This window comes from Ailuropoda melanoleuca, chromosome 2, assembly GCF_002007445.2.
Source record: "Ailuropoda melanoleuca isolate Jingjing chromosome 2, ASM200744v2, whole genome shotgun sequence".
Lineage (NCBI taxonomy): Eukaryota > Metazoa > Chordata > Mammalia > Carnivora > Ursidae > Ailuropoda > Ailuropoda melanoleuca.
The window spans coordinates 128074621-128096086 of record NC_048219.1 but is presented as its reverse complement, the minus strand read 5'-3'; the positions used below and the strand labels follow the sequence as shown (position 1 = coordinate 128096086).

At 39.6% G+C, this 21466-nt stretch overlaps 1 non-coding gene across 1 annotated transcript; it reads left to right on the top strand.

The window, feature by feature from the left end:
- The first annotated feature begins 15042 nt into the window (after positions 1 to 15042).
- Positions 15043 to 15145, top strand: LOC117801237. The gene has a single exon (XR_004623765.1). It is a non-coding gene; the product is annotated as a U6 spliceosomal RNA (small nuclear RNA).
- The last annotated feature ends 6321 nt before the right edge of the window (positions 15146 to 21466 follow it).

Below are 21466 nucleotides of genomic sequence, written 5' to 3'. Positions count from 1 at the left end.
AACTGGGAAATCCACCAACAGGACAGATAGGTGTGATGCCCATAGCTACGGAAAAACATCCAAACTAGGTCCAAGATCTAGGATATGCTGCATGTTTCTAGTCTACTCTTTACCCTGTGCCACCCTTCTCTGTGCCGTAAGCAGTAGGCTGGCCTGTTAGACTATACCAACAGTCTCCTTGCCCTATGGTTTCCTGTTGGACTCACCTCATGGGGAGCACTGGAGACCAGGGAGAGGTAGAGGTCAGGTTATTTATTCACGAGCTCCCTCTCCGTGGGGTCACTACAGGCTGGCTGAATATTCCAGCCCTGACAGGTGCTCTCTGTCCCTTCAGGCCTTGGAGGAAAGAGTACCCTTTGACTAGCCCAGGTTCCTGCACTACCCCTCCTGATTTCCCTATAAACTGCCAACACCTTTGTTAATGATCTCTTTAGTAAACTCTCTTCAAATCACCCAATTCGAGGGGCTTATGGGTGGCTCAGTCAGGTAAGCATCTGCCTTCGGCTCAGGTCATGATCCTAGGGTCCTGGGATTGAGCCCCGTATTGGGCTCCCTGCTCAGTGGGGAGCCTGCTTCTCCCTCTCCTACTCCCCCTGCTTGTGTGATCTCTCTCTCTCTTTCTCTCTCTCTGTCAAGTAAATAAAAAATAAAATCTTTTAAAAAAATTACCCAATTCAAATGGACTGTCTGCTTCCTACTGCTAATTTGGCACTTACACGAGATCTCTGCATAAGCCAGGCAGAAACAAGTGTATTTGAGAAATTACAATGGATCAGGAACCCAGTTACCTGGAAACTGAGGCCTACAGGTAGGAATTGAAGTCACTCTTGACCCACAGAGACAGAGGAGAAACTTCCTTACTGAGAATTAGTGATGCAGAACAGCAAATAAATTTACTGACGTCCGGAGATGCCAAGCTCAGATTCGTGATAGTAACATAAGATGCACTGTGCCTCCATTACAGGCCGGATGCTGTGCTGAACTCTTAATACATTATCACATTGTAGATGATTTTAGAGATCAGGAAACTGGATGCTGGGGATCACTGCTGTTTTGTCTACCCAATATCCCTCCCTCAATATCTTCGAGTAACAAAACTCCTTTCCTGCAAGGACCTCATTATACATGTTTTCAGTAGGGCTGACTCTGGCTTTGCCAGTCAGAACAATCCACCTCCCAGGGACAATATATGGTTCAGTGATAGGCATGTTACCCAAACAGGCCAATAAGTCTTCCTTGAGATTTAATACATGGACTTAGGGAAAGAATTAGCAGGATGATTATGTAAACAGCTACTGCGTGGGGCCATTTTTCCTTCTGCTTGGAAGAAGCTCTCTCTGGTAAGAAGTCATACGATATTGTGCAAAGAGACCCAGAAGCAAGACATAGCTGGAGAAAGAGCAAAAGTGAGCCTAAGAGAGAAGACTTCACTTGCTTCTGCATCCACTGTCCTCAAGTGGGTTTTATTCCTAGATTTTTCTTATAAGTCAACAAATGCTTTTTTTATCTTAATCTAAGTTGATTTATCTTAATCTTTTTTGCTTAATCTAAGTTGAGTTTCTGTTACTTATCATTAAAAATATCCTATAAATATAATATTTGTATAATGATATAAATATAATGATATCCTATAAATATAATTTCTAAGCAAGAAATTCTTCAGCTGAACCGTGATCAACACACGCATGTGAAGAAACCATCCAAGGTTGTGGAGAGACACTCAGAGGAAGCAGGTGAAACTATCTTCAGAGCTCACATATATCCAGAAACAGTTGGTGATCCCACAAGCCAGAATGAGAAAAATCTTGTAATACATGGGACACCAGGTAGAGTACTCAGAAATAACCTGCATGATTTGTAAGGGGAAAGCATCAGTTTTAGACTTTGTCAATCCTGCAAACCTTAAAAATATCAAATTGTTCCCAAGTAAATTAACTATATTTAGAAGACATCCAGATCGCTAACAAATACATGAAAAGATGCTCGACATCACTCATCATCAGGGGAATGCAAGTTAAAACCACAATGAGGTATCACCTCACACCTGTCAGAATGGCTAAAGTCAAAAACACAAGAAACAGCAAGTATTGTCAAAGATGCGGAGATAAAGGAACCCTAGTGCACTGTTGGTGGGAATGTAAACTGGTGTAGCCACTCTGGAAAAAAACAGTACAGAGGTTCATCAAAAAGTTAAAAATAGAACTACTGTAAGATCCAGTAATCACACCACTGGGTATTTACTCCCAAAATACAGAAACACAAACTCGAAGTGATGTATGCACCCCTATGGTTACAGCAGCATTCTTTACAATAGCCAACTTACGGAAGTGGCCCTAGTGTCCGTCAGTAGATGAATGGTTAAAGAAGATGTGATACACACACACACAAATATATATTTATACACAATAGAATATTATTCAGCCATAAAAATAATTAAATCTTGCCATTTGCACCAACGTGGGTGGAGCTAGAGAGTATATATTTTTTTAAGATTTTATTTTTAAGTAATCTCTACAACCAATGAGAGGCTTGAACTCAAAACCTCAAGATCAAGAGCGGCATGCTCTATTGACTGAGCTAGCCCAGGCACCCTGGGGCTAGGCAGTATAATATTAAGTGAAAAAGTCAGTCAGAAAAAGACAAATACCATATGATTTCACTCTTATGTGGCATTTAATAAACAAAACAAATGAGCAAAGGGAAAAAAAAGAAGGAAAGAGAGAAGGAAAGAGAGAAGAAAGAAAGAAAGAAAGAAAGAAAGAAAGAAAGAAAGAAAGAAAGAAAGAAACCAAGAAAACAGATTCTTAACTATAGGAGAACAAAATAATAATTACCAGAGGGGAGGTGGGGGGCGTGAAATAGGTGATGGGGATTAAGGAGGGCACTTGTGATAAGCACCAGGTGATGTATGGAACTGTTGAATCACTGCAATGTGCACCTGAAACTAATATCGCACTGTATGTTAACTACACTGCAATTAAAGCAAAATGAAACAAATTAAAATAAAATAAAATAAAACTGACCCGGAATGTCACAGATATTAGAATTAAATAGTCAAGGGCATTATAATTATAATCCTCACGTGCAAGAAAGTAGAGAGAATCATAAGCATATTAGGGAAATAAATACAGAGTGGTCTAAAAAAGACCCAAATTGAGGGGGTGACTCAGTTGGTTAGGTGTCTGACTCTTGATTTCATCTCAGGTCATGATCTCAGGGTCATGGGATTGAGCCCAGCATCTGGTTCTGTGCTCAGCAGGGAGTCTGCTTGGGATTCCCTATCTCCCTCTGCTCCTCCCCTTCTCTCTCTCTCAAATAAATAAATAAAATCTTTTAAAAAAAATGAAAAAACCCAAATTGAACTTCTAGAGTTAAAACATACAATACCTGAGATCAAAAGTATACCGGATGGGATTAAAAGCAGATCAGGCACCGTAGAATAAAGCATTGGTGAATTCAAAAACAATAGAAATATTCAAAATGGAACAGAAAGAAAAATGACTGGAAAAAAGAAATCAACAGAGCATCAGTGAACTGTGGGACAACCTCAAGTGATCTACCATCCATGTAATTATAGTTCCCAAAGGAAAAGAGAGAGAACAGGAGACAGAAAAAAATGTTTGAAAAAATAATGACTGAAATTATTCCAAATTTGTTGAAAAACATAAACATCCAGATCCAAGAAACTTAATAAACCCTAATTTTAAAAAAAATGTGGAAACCGTACCAAGGTACTTCATAATCAATGACAGCTTCTCCGACAATTTATACCTGGCCTTCAAATGAGAGCAACCATAGTGTTTCGAAGATGCAGATATTCCCTTCACTAGTGTATTTCTCAATGGCTTAATGAAGGAGCCTTCTAGTGGAACAAAGGTGTGGGGATGGTACGTAAGTTGCATGTGATAAATCCAGTCCACATCCTTATCTCCCTAAGCCTGTGCATTTCCTTCTACACATCACACCAAGGAAGGATTGACATGTCATCTCATTAAATGTAGGCCATCACTAAGTCTAAGTTCTTTTTTTTTTTTTTTTGAGATTTTATTTATTTATTTGACAGAGATAGCAGGAGAGGGAACATAAGCACGGGGAAGCTGGAGAGGGAGAAGCAGGCTCCCTGCTGAGCAGGGAGCCCGATGCAGGGCTCAATCCCAGGACCCTGGGATCTTGACCTGAGCGGAACGCAGTCACTTAAGGACTGAGCCACCCGGGCGCCCCTAAGTCCAAGTTCTAATTGATCAGCCAAGAAAGATATTAGAACCACACCTAGCAGGGGCGCCTGGGTGGCTCAGTTGGTTTAGTGGCTACCTTCGGCTCAGGTTATGATCCCAGAGTCCTGGGATGGAGTCCTGCATGGGGCTCCCCGCTCAGCTGGGAGCCTGCTTCTCCCTCTCCTGATTCCCCTGCTTCTGCTCTCTCTCTCTCTCCGTCAAATAAATATATAAAATCTTAAAAAAAAAAACCCCAAAACAACCACTTCTAGCTTCGTGAACTGACACATTGAATCCAGAATCTGTAGGAGGTACACTTATGTCAATAAGTTTAATCCAATCTACTGTTATGTCTTCTTTGGATAAATGCCCCTGGAATGCACAGATGTCCCCCAGGTTTCTATTGATATATATTTTAGCAAGATCTTGAAATTCTCTTGGGGTATAAATTATTTCCTCCTGGATCATAGGCTATACCCATCTCCCTGGAACATGCTAAGATCTGACTCAATCCATAGGTCCATGGTAACATGGTGGTGGTAAATCTTGTGGAGAATGGACATCCCCTTCCAAGGCATCTGCCCCAGGTGAGGTTATCACAGGGGTTTCCCAGCGAAGGCAGTACAACAATGGACTAAATGCTCATGGAATTACTTGGTCTTACCGCAGACCCATTTCTCAGAAATGGTTGGGCTATTTGAGGGCTGGAAGGGCTAACTAAAGACTCAGTTATGGCGTTGATTGAGAGACAACAGCCTGAAAAAGGGTAAGTTCTGTCTTACCAGGTGTAGTCTATGCTTTGAATCAGAGACCATTACATCATGGCATTTCCCCCATAGCCAATAGACATAAATCTGGAAATTAAGGAGCAGAAGGAGAGGGAAGATCTGTACTGAAAAGGAATTCAAACTTTTACCTCTAGACAAACCAGAATTTGCTAACAATTTAAAAGTAGCTATTTCTGGTCCCTAGTGCTGCCTTCTCTCCATTACTACTGAGTAACAGGGTTCTAAAAAAATACTGAAATCCAATTTTACCTACCTAAAAATGTGGGGATCTTTACACATGTTCAATAGTGTATTATAAAATGATAACCCTATAATAAAAAATAATGAGCAAATATTTTCCAAAATGAACAGTTGAGTGCCTGGCTGCAAAACAAAAAGTAAGAGAGACAGAAAACAAAATATTATGCGGTGTCCCAAATATATTTTCCTGATTCTCCGATGAGCTCTCTAGTTCACCCTCCTATCTGACATGACAAACAGAGCAGTCCCCTTAGGTTATAGGCAGACAAATCACCCTTCAAGTTTAAGCACAATTCCCAAGAGATGTTATGAAAGAACAATAGGGAAGGACTTGTGCAGCCCATCCTTCAACCTGCAGCCCTCTGCTACTGGAGTGTTGTGAAGATGCACTGCTGGAGTTAAAAGTTAAAGGTCAAGTTGGTGTTATTCTTCTCTTCCTCCTTCAGTTGACTAAAAAATATTAATTGAGATGGAAACAATTAAGAAGTATGGTTACTTTATTAGTATGATTGAATAAACATCTCTTCAAAATGTAGTTTATCATTCAAACATGTCATATTGCCCTAACATTACTTACTCAATTTCTGGCTAGAGAAGGCTTCTTTCTTTCTTTCTCTCTTACTCTCTTTCTTTTTTTAGAGAGGAAGAGAAGTGGGGTGGGGCAGAGGGAGAGAGAATCCTAAGCAGACTCCACACCCAGCGCAGAGCTCAACATGGGGCTCGATCTCACATCCCTGAGATCATGACCTGAGCCGAAATCAGGAGTCAGATGCTTAACCCACTGAGCCACCCAGGTGCCCCTAGAGAGGATTTCTTATTAACAATTCCCTACTAAACCTCTCACTGATATGAGCCCTGATCAGTATGACCTCCAGCAAAGCAATCTTAGGATTTGGAAAATTGTCTAAGCCCCTATAAGTAATAGCTGAGCTTACCCAAAATGTGGGTTTTCAGGCTGCTTCTTTTCTGCTGAATTCTAGAAAGCTCTAGAAGGATTTAATAGCCACAAAAATCCTCAAAGAACACAACTCACTCATCAAATCAAAGTTTTAGAATTAATTGGAAGAATTATTTTCTTTAGGATCTAATACTCATTAAAAGTCATTTTTAGGAGCTCAAATTAGGCAACAATATGCAACAACAGGACTAACTCTGACTTCAGATTGGAAACCTTCCACTTATTTGATAGGAGGTAAACAAGTCCTAGGGCAACATGTGAGAAAATCAATTAATCATAAAATCGTTTAGCAAGAAAAGCTCAGAGGAAAATAGAACCCAGCTTTTAAAAAAAAAGTATGTTTAGGGACTAGTCATGTCTCCTAACCAGACCTATGGTAAATAAAGGCATAGCCAAAGCTATAGTAAAATCATGAAGAAAACTCTTCTGTCCAAAGGAGAGAGAATTTATTGTCTCTGCAACCATGTGGACACAGCGGATGTGGTATAGTGGCCGAGCGTCTTCTGCCCTCGTAGGGTTCACAGGAGGCAACTTGGATCTTTACGGCAAAAGATAAAAATAAAAAATAAGGGAATTAATTAAAATGCCCAAGAAAAGCATTGAAGTTTTTTTTTTTTAATTATTAATACCCAGTACATTAAGTAGAAAAAAATCCAGGTTACAAACCACATGCCCATTATTTTCCATTTTGTAACTCTGTGTGTGTGTGTGCGTACATATGAAAAAAATATGGAAGGACTTAGAATAATTTTTCTAGAGTCTTTCTTTTTGTATGTTATTTTTCTCTAATTTTAAAAAAGTCCTTTCTTAAGAAAGATATTAAGAGTAGTCAACTACCTCAAAGAGTATTATGAATTCATGATTAAATAGGTGATTGAAAATAAGGCACCCAGGGGCGCCTGGGTGGCTCAGTTGATTAAGTGGTCTGCCTTTGGCTCAGGTCATGATCCCGGGGTCCTGGGATCAAACCCTACCCCTCCCCCCACAACACTCAGGGTCCCAGCTCAGCAAAAACTCTGCTTCTCCCTCTCCCTTTGCCCCTCTTCCCCCCTCTGTCCCGGCTTGTGCTCTTTTTCTCTCTTGCTCTCTCAAATAAATAATTAAAAATCTTAAAAAAAAGAAGAAGAAGAAGAAGAAGGCACCCACATAGTGCCGCTCACATAGCATTCTCTTCTAAAATACCCTTCTCCATCTTCTATAATAGCTGCCTGCCCTTCAGTGGGCCCATAACTTCAAAAAAGTTGCGAAATTGAGCCAGTATGTGTTCCATCATCCTTAATTACTTGTGCCAACCAAAGGGAGCTGAAATATGGAAAACATCAAAAAGATAATCCTGAATTAATTTGGACTTGAACTTGGAATATGACCAGACACATGTGCTTAGACATGAATGTATTTACCCCCCAGTAAACCTCAGACCTTGTCCTCACCACTTCTTGGCCTGGCTCCCACTTGGTGCACTGGGGAGGTGCTCGGGAGCCAGAGAAATTCTGAGAAAGGAGTGTTTGGTGTTGGAGATGTGCCTCTGAATTGTGGATATTTATATGTATAAATGCTAAAACATCCATATGTAATTGCCCACATATTTATATTCCACCTAGTTGTTAATTTTCTACATTTCTTTGATTTGTGTAGAATCCTCCAGATTTGATGAAAGTGGTGACCAGGGTAGTGGAAAGGAAAGATGTCTCGGACTAGCTACGTAATTTAAGGGACCCAGGGAAAAATGAAAACGTGGAGCCTGTTATTCTAAAATTATTAAGAATTTTGAGATGGTGACAACAGAGTATTAAAGCAAGAATGGGACCTTCTAAGCACGGAGCCCGGAGTTGATGTACATGAGAGCTGAGTCTTGGGGTCTGGTAGACATGAGATCAAATTCTAGGTTTTTCACTTATAAGCTGAGGGAGTCTCTTGAGGAAGTTACTTAAACTTTTAAAGCTTTTGCTTTCTCATCTGTAAAATCAGAGTAATGAGAGCACAGCATCACTCTCAAGATCGTTGTCACAATTAAGAGACATCATTACATATATATAACATTGTTCCTATGCTGAGTGCATAGCATCGTGCCCAGCTCAGTGGAGACTCTGTCTTCTCCATACTGTATTGTGCAGTGAGAATTCATATGTTAAAATGTAAGCTTGAGGGTCTCTCCCCAGCTTAAAATTATTTTTGGTTACCCACTGTCTACAAAACAAAATAAAAATGCACATGATGGCATATGAAGATCTTTCCTACCAGATTTTCTCCACTTCTCTAGATACGCCACCTATCACTCTCTCACATATATCAAGATCTAAAATATAATTTGTATTTTCACTTTTCCTTAAGGATCAATAATTATAAAAGGCATAAATGACATATGTTAAAAACAAGACATCGGTCCCAAAAGGCGTATGCTAAGCCTTCCATCACCAAGCTGAGATTTAATTAGGTGCAGCTTTCCCAGAGATGGAATCTTGAACCAGTCAATCAGGATTCGCCTGATCCGTGCTAGTTAGGTAATCTGTCTGATAGACCCTGCGGCCCCTTAACGGAAAGTGACCTTACAATAACCAACCCTCTTTTTTGCCTCTTATAACTTCCTTGCTCTGCTCCCTTCTGCCAGTAAGTCTTTCATTTTGTACAGTCCCTGGGATCTCCTTTTTATCTGCTAGCCGGGATGCTGCCCCAGGTGGATCCGTTTCTGCTCGAATAAACTTAAAATTATTAGTATGCCTCAGTTTATCTTACAACACACAGAGTAAGTGTTTCTTTGTGCCAGATGCTGTGTTAAACATTTGGTTGCCGGGAACGCTAATTCTCCACTCCTGATGTTTCTTCCCATGCGAGGGGCTCCGTGAGTTGTGACACACCTGGATACCTTCCCCACGCCCCCAGGGGAGGAGCTTGGAAGAAACTGGGTATTTATAATCCAGCCTCTTCCTCTCTCCGNACTCCTGATGTTTCTTCCCATGCGAGGGGCTCCGTGAGTTGTGACACACCTGGATACCTTCCCCACGCCCCCGGGGAGGAGCTTGGAAGAAACTGGGTATTTATAATCCAGCCTCTTCCTCTCTCCTTAGCAAAGCTCCTCAGAGGGAGCATGTGTTCTCAATTGATCCCAGGCATGCTCTAAGCTTCGTAGCATTTTCCCAGTGGGAGACCTACTGTATAGGACTGCTGGTGACCAGGTGGTAAGTCTGTTTATTTCTGGTGTTCAGTGTCAGGAAGCCCATGTTCACCACTGTCAGCTTTGTCGATGACAATGATCTCCTGTCTGCCGTACTCTTGTCTATTTCTTAATTGGTTCGGAACTTGGGTGGGGAGAATGAGTGTTATTTATTGAAGCTATACAAATACCCCAGTACAATCTACATCCATTAGCTCCTTTAAACTTCATGATTACCGTATGAGATCAACATTTTTGTCACCCAATTTTTACAGATAAAGTGAGGATTAGCAATCAACTGAGAGGCACGGTCAAGATTTGAACTAAGTCTATCTGATGCCAAAGATTTTGCCCTTAAATCCTCCCTTTTTTCTTTTTGCATGAAAGTTTAATAATGAACAATAAGAACATTCAGATTTGGGGTTGATGTTGAAAAGAAAGCTAACGTAGTATTGTATCCGGTATGCTTATATTCTGTTTGGCAGAGAAGTAAGCCAAGCTAAACTTAAATTCAGCAAATGCTGAGTTTTATTTTAGGAAGAGCAAGCTGTAACCATAATAAAGAACTGTATTTACAGCTAACAGCAATACCCGTGTTACTCTATAGGTCTTACACTACAATTTGAAACTGCATTTCATGATTTATAAGGTCTGAAACATAAACAGTAAGAAGTATATTTTTGGACATTTCTCATTAACAACCATAAAAGTAACGATTTTGTGTGGAATTGTTTTGTCTATTTGTTCTCAAAACGTGTGCAACACATCTCTGATAGCGAACCCATTCTTTTTTTTTTTTTTAAGATTTATTGATTTATTTTAGAGAGAGAGTGAGTGTGCACGCACACACACACAGGCACACGAGGTGGGGGAGGGGCAAAGGGAGAGGGAGAGAATCTTCAGCAGACGCCTGCTGGGCAAGGAGCCCAATGCCGGGCTCAGTCTCATGACCCTGAGATTCAGACCTGAGCCAAAAGCAAGTGTCAGATTCTCAACCATTTGAGCCCCCCGGGGGGGGGCCCTGATGGTGAATCCATTCTGGTTTGAACACCGACATTCAACATTTGGGGAACTACTTCACACCCCACCTGTCTCTGGGAAGGTTTGATGTCCTACTCACTTGGTTAGAAGGAGGGGGTCAGAACATCTAAAGTAGCAGATTGCCAATTCACGAGCACCTGAAGAATGAGCTTTGCCTATCCCAGATCCTTTATGCTGGCACAGAAATGAGTCATCAAAAATTCACTAATATTTCAATTATTTATGCTGATGGCAGTTGTGCAAATAAGAGAAACAACAAAAGCAGGCAGTGCCAAGAAGTACTAGCTCTGGCAGATTTAATGTATTCATTTATATTCATAACCCAACCCCTTCTCCATATGTTCTTAGTTATTATGCTCCGTAAGAATTCCTACCAAGACCCCACCCAAGTGTCCCCTCTCTCTTGTGGTCCTAAGAATGTCGACACTGTGCAGTATTTTCTTCTTTATGTGTCTGTGTTCCTCCATATGTTGTTCATAAAGATGTATATTTCCCTTTGTCCTAATCCTATTCATTCAACACATTATATTTCTACCAAGAAAGCAATACATTTTAAAGACTCCCAAGCATTTAACTACTTTTTGAATGTAAATCTTGCTTCATTTCCCATATCCATTCCCTGACCTGACATTTCTCCCTTTCTAAATACAATGCTTGCCACTCGATTGTGTCTTTAACATTTTACCCAAAATTGCAACTGGAAAGGCAAAGAAAAGAGAAGATGAAAGAATATGATTTGTACTCTTTGTAACCTTCATTATTTACCAAATATACTTCTTTTATAACCACTTTTATAACAGTTCAAGACATGCCTAACAGCCAGTGTTCACTCTTTTACAGGCCCAGTGAATAATGGAAAGCCTAGAGAATCCTGGCTTGGACAAAGCTATCAATAAGGTTAGCTTGATGCTACTTATTATTGGAGAATTTGTCTTTTCTTTGAGAGAGGTTGGTGGATGGCAACCCAGAAGAACTTCTAGAGAATAGCTGTAGACTCAAAACATGAGTTTTAACCTGCATGGATGTAGCACCTTGTTTACAAAAAGGCTTCGCTTTCATTGCCTCGCTGATATTCCTATAACCTGGTGACATAGAGAGTGTTTTGCCCATTTTTTAAAAAATGGTAACTTGAGGCACAGAGAGGTAAATGACTGGCTCAAGAACAGATAATGTGTGATTACATAAGTTTCATGTTGTGAACTTTGAATCCAGACTCCCCCCAGGAACCTGATGGTGAAAAGGACTTCCAATCCGCAAATTTCCTGAACTGTATGATGTCAAGAATTTGGGAGCATAGTATCAACTTGATTTGTCCTGTTGCAGAGAAGGATATCCAACTTGGGGTTAAGAATTCCACATCGGGGTCTACAGGTCTTTTCCTTCCTTCCTTTTCTGTCTTTCCTGCCCACTAGTCCTTAGTGGCCTACCTTCAATCTTCTGCCAACGGCAACACTTACCTCTCTGGCTTAGGCAGGCCGTTCTAAAAAGTTGTTGTTGATTACCATGGTAACAGACACTCAAGTTTCAGCTTCAAATGCCCCTTTTAATGAGGCAAATTTAAGAATATTCATGATAAATTACCAGACCACAAACTTAACTGTGGGGAAGTTTTGCTTTGGAAAATCTACTAAGAAGAAAGCAGTAAGAATGAGCAGCAAGTGACGTAGAGAAAATGGGGCCAGATTTGGAGGGGCGGATAGAAGGAATGCCAGCTCTGACTACCAAAAGCCAAATCAGAATCAGTTCAAACCAGTGCTTTCAACTATAGGTCGTCATTGAAGGGCTACAATCACATGGAGCTGAGACTCCTGGGGAGGAAGAACGATCGAGTAAGGGGTAGAGAGGACAAGAGTTGCGTGTGTCCTACAGAAGGCTGTGCATTTTAAAGAGCTTCCATTTTCTATTTTATTGCTGACTGGGGTGGCTAAATGTAAGCAACAATCTTCCTTTTGTTTCTCCATTTCTCCATTTATGAAACCAAGAGACACTGCAATCTGGAGAGAACACAATTAACTAGAATGTGGAATTTGGCGTAAATGAATTTTCATAGCAACCTAGGTTATCCACAAACCCCAAACACATAGCAGTCCTGATAATGTTCCAGGGTTCTGTTCTTAATCTCCTATCTATTCTACCCACTACAAATGTCACAGAAAAAAAAGACTTTAATACATTGCTACACTATTACATGGAAAGAAACCTATCATAATTACCCAAAGGGAAACATGTCTGTAATCTTTGTTATGCTCTAATAGCAAAGCGTGCGTCATCCATATAGGATAGCCTAATTTTACACCTGGTCAAAAGAAGGCAAGAGGATAGCCTAGAAGAGCTTTCCCAGACACTTGAAGTTTCTGGCCGGGCTTCTTAGGTCCCTACAGGAACGTCTTACTCTTGCTGCTCACAGAAAGCACCAGGGAACAGATGCATTACAGTTTGTGACAGGAGAACAGCCTGTGGATTCCGCCTACTCCCTCCAGTCCATCTGGGAGGTGGGTGAGACAGGGAGCCCACGGAGAGGGGGGCTCTCCTGGGAATCCCTCGGGGTATCATGGCTATTGGTGCTTTATTTTCAGTAGATGGCACTGTGTCTATTGAGATAAGCAAAAGGAGAGTCGAGATGGGAAATCTAATTGTTTCTAGAGAAAGCACACTGCATGTAAGAATGCATTTTTTTTAACTTAGTAACATGATAACACGAATACTATTCAGTATTCATGTTAGCACCCTCTTTGGAGCCTAAGGAACTTCATGATTTATTATTCTGGCTCTGATGCAGGGCTGTGGTCGAGCCCAGGGCCAAGCTATGAGGGATAGAGTTGGGATAAGAATAAATCATGCTGAATGTTCACCCACTTTATCACCCAAACACATATATCAGAACCTGTACTCCATCTGTGCTCTGGATCCCCACCCTTTACGCCAAAAAGGAAATTCTGACATCTCAGTTTCTACCCAGCACATGGGAATTCTCACATCCCCCGAGTCAAAGCAACCAGAACAGTTTCTTGCACATTGCTAGTCCTGTGTGGCAGATACTATGACTTGCCCATTAGCCATTTTCCTTTCTAATCCACACTCGATTTTTTCTCTCTTCTGAGCGCTTTTGGAAAAGTAGACCCCAGCACCACCCGAAGACAAACCAAGCTTATTATGGTCTTTTAAATGGAAAGAGAATCTCAAGTTTGCCTCTTAGAAAATAAACTCTGAACACAGTAGCAGGATGGAATAGAAGAAAGGAGGCTCTGTGAGCCAAGAAATGCGCTACACACTTAATAGAATACTCTCTTTTATTCCTTACAATAATTTTAAGACAGGTACTGTGCAACCCATTTTACAGATGTGAACACTGAAGCTCAGAAAGTATAAATAGACTACCTAAAATCACCCTTGCAATTGATTGGGCATATTTTGAGACTCTAACCATTAAAAGAGAAATCCGCTATGTGACATTATTGCCTAGGCTTGAGTGGATAATTTTTTCTGCATGGCATGGGCTGGTGCTGTGGGCATCTGGAGGCTTGACTGGACTGAAACATACACTGTGTCTCATTCACGTGGTCGGCAGGTGGTGTTGGCTCTTTGTTAGGAGCTTAGCTGGAAGTGAGTCCTTCTTCTCTTGTCTCCTCCATATGTGGGCTTCCCACAGCATGAAAGTTGCGTTTTAAGAGGGAGCGTTTTAAGTTTGTGAAAGTAGAAGCTGTCCACTCTCAGAAGTTAGACAATCTGACTTCTGCCACATTTTATTGGTCAATACAAGCCCCATAGGGCTTCAAGAGGAGGGGGATTGATTTTATCCCTTGGTGGGAGGAGTAGTAAAGAATCCACAGCTATCTTCACCACAGTGCTGCAATTAATGGTTTTCCTTATTGCTAAATCCAATGAAAACAATGCATTCCGTATTTTATGTGACATCTCAATTCTTAAAATATTCTCTTCTTTCAACTTCCATGACAACACACTTTTCTGGTTTTCTTGATACTTCTAAAGTTATTCTCACTTTCTTGTGATGAATAGTCTTCATTTCCTCAAACTCAAAATATTACTATTCCTTAGGATTCCATCCTTGGTCCTTTTCTATTATCACTTTATATATTCTTATTGGACATTTAATAAACTCTTAAGACTTTCATTCCTATCTACATATTAATGACTTTCAAATCTTTATTCACAGCTCACATTGCTCATTTAAGTTTCAAACCTACATATCCCATCTTTACTGAACATCTCCTATTTTCATTTAATTATCCTACAAGCACCATAAATTTAAAAAGTCTAAAATTGAGCTCATTGTATTTTTTCCCAAAGCATCTATTTCAACGTTATCTTTCTCTGTGAATAGCACCATAATTCTCTCAGTTGCATGATACAGAGAATTTGTCATTTTGACTCTTTCCTTTTGCTCAACTCTACATCCAGTTGCCAAGGCTAGTTAATATTATCTTCTTAATATATTTCAAATGTGTTGTCTACATCTCTTCTCCAGTGTTCTAGTACTGAACTCTAGGTGAGACCACTATTATCTTTTACCTGATATATTTCAGCATTTCCTATCTGTTTCTTCTCACCTCCGGACTGGCCTCCTCTTTAATTCATTTTTCACACTGAAGCCAGAGTAGTTTTTAATGCCAATATTAGATCATGTTGTGCTCAATTTGGCAATGTATATACTAAAATTGGAACAATACAAAAAAGACTAGCATGGCCCCTGTGCCAGGATAACTTATAAATGTGTAAAGCATTCTTTATATTTTCTGTGTTGATAGGCATACAATCTATAAAGATGTAATTTACATGATAATAACAGCACAAATAAGGGGAGAGGAGTCATAGAGGAACAAAGTTTTTGCATACTATTACAATTAAATTAATCTGAACTAGATTGTTATGAATTAAGGTATTAATTGAACCCTCATAGCAACCACTAAGAAAATGATTCAAAACATATAGTAAGAGGGGCACATGGTTGGCTCACATTTAAAGTGCTGACTCTTGGTTTTGGCTCAGGTCATGATCTCACGAGTGGTGAAATTGAGCCCCGAGCTGGGCTCCATGCTCAGTGAGGGGTCTGCTTGAAGATTCTCTCCCTCTGCCCTTCCTTCCTCTCTAAAATACATAAATAAATCTTTAAAAAATATATAGTAAGAGCAATAATAAGGAAATTAAAATAGCTCACTAGAAAATATTCTTTTAAAACAAAAGTAGTAATGGAGAAAGGATTAAAAAAAAGACCTGTAGAAAACAAATAGAAAAATGGCAAATGTAAGCATAACCTTATCAGTAATTTCATTATATGAAAAGGGATTGAATTGAAGGGCAGAAATTTGCAGGATAGATTAAATCAAAACAAAGCAAAACAAAAAAACTCCAAACCTAACTATATGCTGTCTATAAGAGACACACTTTAGATTCAAAGGTACAAAGAAGTCTAAAGTAAAAGTATGGGAAAAGATTTACTAGGTAAACAATAACCAGAAGAGACCTAGGATGGCTCCCCTAATCAGACAAAGTAGACCTTAGGACAGAAATTATTACTAGATACTAAGAAGGACATTTGATAATAATAGAGTTAATTCATCAAGAAGATAAAACTATAAATATATATATATATATATATATATCAAATTCATGAAGCAAAAAGTATCAGAATTGAAGAGAAAAATGGTCAATTCAACAATAATAGTTGGAGATTTCGATATCTCACTTTACGTAATGAAAGAACTAGACAAAAAGTCATCAAGCAGATAGAGAACTTGAGCAACACTATAATTCAACTAACAAGAACTTAGAGAACCCTCCATTCAACAACTACAGAGTACACATACTTCTCAAGTACATGTGAAACTTTTACCAGGGTAGAACATATGTTAGGCCATAAAACAAGTGCCAATAAATTTCAAAAGATTGAAATCATGTGAAGTATGCTATCCAACTACAGTGAATGAAATTAGGTATTAATAATGGAAGAAAATGGGACAAGTTTACAAATGGAAATTAAACACAATCATAAATAATCACAGGGTCAAAGAAGAAATCACAAAAGAAATTAGAAAATACTTGAGATGAATGAACATGAAAGCACAGCATGCCAAATCTTAGGGATACAGTGAAAATAGTGTCAAGAAAGAACTTTATAGCTATAATTGCCCATATTAAAAAAGAAGAAAAAATCTCAAATCAATAACCTAACATTCCACCTTAAGGTATGAGAAAAACAAGAGCAAACTAAATTCAAAGCAAGCATTAGGAGGGAAATAAATGAAATAGAGAATAGAGAAACAATAGGGAAAAATCAACAAAATAGAAAGTTGCTTCATTGAAAAGATTAACAAAATTGACAAATCTTTAGCCAGCCTAATCAAGCAAAAAAAGAGAGAAGACAAAAATTACTAACATCACCAACAAAAAGACATAACTACCAACCTTACAGAGGAAAAAAAAAAGATTATAAGGTGTTGTGGACTGAATATCTCCCTTAAAATTCATATATTGAAGTCCTAACACCCAGTGGGATGGTGTTTAAAAATGGAGCCTTGGGGAGATAATTCAGCCTAGGTTATATCACGAGGGTGTGGCTCTCATAGTGAGATTAGTGAAGTTAGAAGAAGAGAAAGATTCTCCTTTGTTCCCCCTAACCTTCGACCCCACCCCACCCCCATCCCAGGTGCATACACTAAGGAATGACCAAGTGAGAACAATGAGAAGGTGGCTCTCTGTAAGCCAGAAAGAGAGCTCTCACCGGGAGTCAAATTAGCTGGCACTTTGACATGGGACTTCCCAACCTCCAGAACTATGAAAACTAAATGTCTATGATATAAGCCGCTCAGTCTATAGCATTTTATTATGGCAGCCTGAGCTAACTAAGACAGATTTTGATAAGTACTGCTGTAACAAATACCTAAACCTGTGAAGTAACTTTGGAACTAGATAATGATAGGGGCTGAAAAGGTTTGGAGGTGCATGCCCAAAAATATGGATATTAAGGGAGATTCTGGTAAGGGCTCAGAAAGAAGAGGAGGGCTGAAGAGAAAGCTCCATCTTCTTAAAAAAGACCTAAAGAATCATGAATAGAATATTGGTAGGAATATGGACATTAAAGGCCATTGGTGAAATCTCAGATGGAAATGAGGAACACATTATTGGAACTGGAGGAAAACAGGTCCTTATTATAAAATGGTAAAGAGCTTGGCTGAATTGTTTGTGTTCTAGTGTTTGGTGGAAAGTAGAACTTGTGAGTTATGAAATTGGATATTTAGTTTAAAAGATTTTTTATATATTTTATTTTTCTTCAAAATAAAGTCTTGATATATGATGTTATGTTGGATTCAGGTGTACAGCATAGTGATTCGACAAGTCTATATGTTTTGCAATGCTCTCCACAAACATAGCTACCATCTGTCAACATACAATGCAATTACAGTATCATTGACTATATTCCCTATGCTGTGCCTTTCATCCTCATGACTTATTCATTCCATAAGTGGAAGCCTGTACTCCCACTCCCCTTCATTCATTTTGCCTGTCACCCACCCTTCTCCCCTCTGGCAACCATCAGTTTGTTCTCTGTATTTATGGCTACGTTTCTGCTTTTTGTTTGTTTATTCATTTGTTTTGTTTTTTAGATTCCACATATAAGTGAAGTCATATGGTATTTGTCTTTCTCTGACTTATTTCAGTTAGCATAATAACCTCTAGATCCATCCATGTTGTTGCAAATGGCAAGATCTCATTCTTTTTTATGGCTGAATAATATTCCATTGTTTACATATACCACTTCTTCTTTATCCATTCATCTATCGATGGACACCTGGGTTGCTTCCATATTTTGGCTACTGTAAAGAATGCTGCAATAATTATAGGGTGCTTATATCTTTTTGAATTGGTGTTTTTATTTTCTTTGGGTAAATACCCAGTGGTGGAGTTACTGGAGCATATGGTATTCCCATTTTTAATTTTTGAGGAACCTCCATACTGTTTTCCACAGTGGCTGTAGCGGTTTGCATTCCCACCAACAGTGCAAGAGTGTCCCTTTTTCTCCACATCCTCGCCAACACTTGTTATTTCTTATCTTTTTGGTTTTAGGCATTCTGACAGGTGTCAGGCGGTGATATCTCACCATGGTTTTGATTTGTATTTCTCTGATGATGAGTGATGTTGAGCACCTTTTCATGTATCTGTTGGCCATCTGAGGTTCTCTGGAAAAAAATGTCTATTCATGTCCTCTGCCCATTTTAAATTGTATTATTTGGGATTTTTTTGGTGTTGTGTTATATATGTTCTTTATACATTTTGGATAATAACCCTTTATCAGATATATCATTTGTAAATATCTTCTCCTATTTGGTAGGTAGCCTTTTTGTTTTGCTGATGGTTTTTTCCGCCATGTAAAAGCTTCTTATTTTGTGTAGTCACAATAGTTAAATTTTGTTTTTGTTCCTCTTGCCTGAGGAGACATGTCTAGAAAAATGTTCCTAAGGTTAATGTAAAAGAAATCACTGCCCATGTTTCCTTCTAGGATTTTTATGGTTTCGTGTCTCACATGTAGGTCTTTGATCCATTTTGACTTTATTTTTGTGTATGGTGTGAGAAAGTGGTCCATTTTCATTCTTGTGTATGTAGCTCTCCAATTTTCCCAGCGCCATTTATGGAAGGGACTGTCTTTTCCCCATGGTATATACTTACCTCCTTTGTCATAGATGAATTGGCCATATAATTGTGGGTTTGTTTCTGAGCTCTCTGTTCTGTTTCATTGATCTATGCTTTTATTTTTGTGCCAGTACCATGCTGTTTTGATTACTACAACTTTGTAGCATATCTTGAAATCTGGGATTAGCTGAAAAGATTTCTAAGGAAAGTTTTGAAGGAATGTCATGGTTCCTCCTGACTGCTCATATTAAAATACAAGAGTTGAATTGAAGAAGGAACTGTTAAGCAAAAAGGAATCTGAATTTGGAGATTTTAAAAATTCTCCACCTATCCACATTATAAAAAATTAGAACACATGTATTAAAGAGAACACCATGGGTATGGCTGGACTATCTCTTGATAAGGGCTTTGTGGGATTATATAAGCAGAAGTACTGCCAGTTCGAACTGAAGAGAATGGAGGTGAGACAAAATGAAGAAAGGCTGTGGGACTTTATGAACTTAACAGGACTGGATGAAAGTGCCATTCAGCTAGAACATTTGCTATTCTTTAAGACAAAGAAAAAATTATCCAAAGGTGATTCAGACATCATCAGTGCCACTGCCTTGGTTTCAACAGACCAGATAGCCTCTGACAAAGGCCTCAGAACCGGAACCATCATGCAGAGCTCTGGGCCAGGGCTACCCTGAGGTGCCTTGAGGGTCAGACCTCTAATTGGCAGTCTTTGGGGCACAACCCCAGTCCAACAAAGGCTCAGAGGCAGGATCTCTACTCAATGGTCCTAAAGGCCAAGCGTCAAACCAAAGACAGTCATTTCAAGCCTAATAGAACTCACCTCTAGGTTTTAGACTAGGTAATGGTTTAGACCCATTACCCTTCCCTTATTTCCTATTTCTCCCTTTTGGAATAGGGATGTCTCCCCTGTGCCTGTCCTACCGTTGTATTTTGGAAGCACATAATTTGTCTGGTTTCACAGGTTTACAGCTGGAGAGGAATTTATCTCAAGATGAATCATACCTCAAGTTTCACTATATCTGATTTAGGTATTTAAATGAGACCTTGGACTTTAGAGTTGATGCTGGAGCAAGTTAAGATGTTTGGGGTTGTTGGGATAGACAGAATATATTTTGCATGTGAGAAAAACATGAATTTGAGGGAGCCCAGAGTGGAATATTATGGACTAAATGTTAACGTTTCCCCCTCCCAAAATACCACCAGTGTGATAGCATGTGGAGATGGGGCCTTTGGAAGGTAATTCGTATTAGATTAAGACATGAAGATGGGACTCTCATGAGGTGATTAATGACCATAGAAGAAGAGGAAAAGAGCTAGATATGTCTCTCCCTCTGTCTGTCTCTGACTCTCTCTCTCTCTCTGTCTCTCTCTCTCGACATGTGTGTGCACTGAAGAAAGACCATGTGACAACATAAGGTAGCTGTCCATAAGCTGGGAAGAGAGCTCTTACGAGGGTCCAAGTCAACCAACACCTTGGACTTTACAGCCTCCAGAGCTGTGAAATAAATTTCTGTTCTTTAAACCACCCAGTACACAGTATTTTGTTATGGAAGCCTGAGATGACTAAGACATAAGGCATACAGTGAACAATTATAGGCCAACAAAGTAGATAACCTAAATGAAATGGGCAAATTCCTAGAAACATAGAAACAAAATTGATTGGTGAAGAAATAAAGAATTTGAAAAGACATGTAGCAAGTAAATAGGAAACTTCCAGCAAAGAAAAGCCCAGGACTTTATGTCCTCACTGGTAAATTATACCAAATATTTAGAGAAGAATTAATACCATTCTCAATAAACATTTGCAGATAATAAGAGAGGCCAGGATCCGAGATGGCGGAGAAGCAGGAGACCTAAAGTTTGTCTGGTCCCAGGAATTCAGTGTGAGAGGTACCAAACCATTCTGAATACCTATGAATGCAACTGGAGACTGAAGAAAAGAGTAGCAGAAACTCTATGAACAGAAAGGCAACCACTTTCTGCAAAGAGGAGAAAAGATGGAGGAGAAGTAGGCGACCCTTTCTCAGCTGGTCCGAGTAGAGCTGGATATCTACCAGACCATTCTGAACACCCACAAAATCAGCCTGAAGATGCAGGAAGATACATCTGGATCTCTACAAATGAACATCTCCAGTGCTGAGTATTGAGGTATGAAGCGGGGAGCTGTGAATCAGAGCAANATACATCTGGATCTCTACAAATGAACATCTCCAGTGCTGAGTATTGAGGTACGAAGCGGGGAGCTGTGAATCAGAGCAAAGATATCGGAAGATAAATGGAAGGGGGAGGGAGCCTCTGCGCTCAGGCGCCGGGAAGCAATAGCCCCTTGTGCTGGGGAGCGGGCTGGACTCTCAGACCAGCACCCACAAGAGAGCGGACTGAGACAGTGAGCCTGGGAACGCCCGTGTCCAAA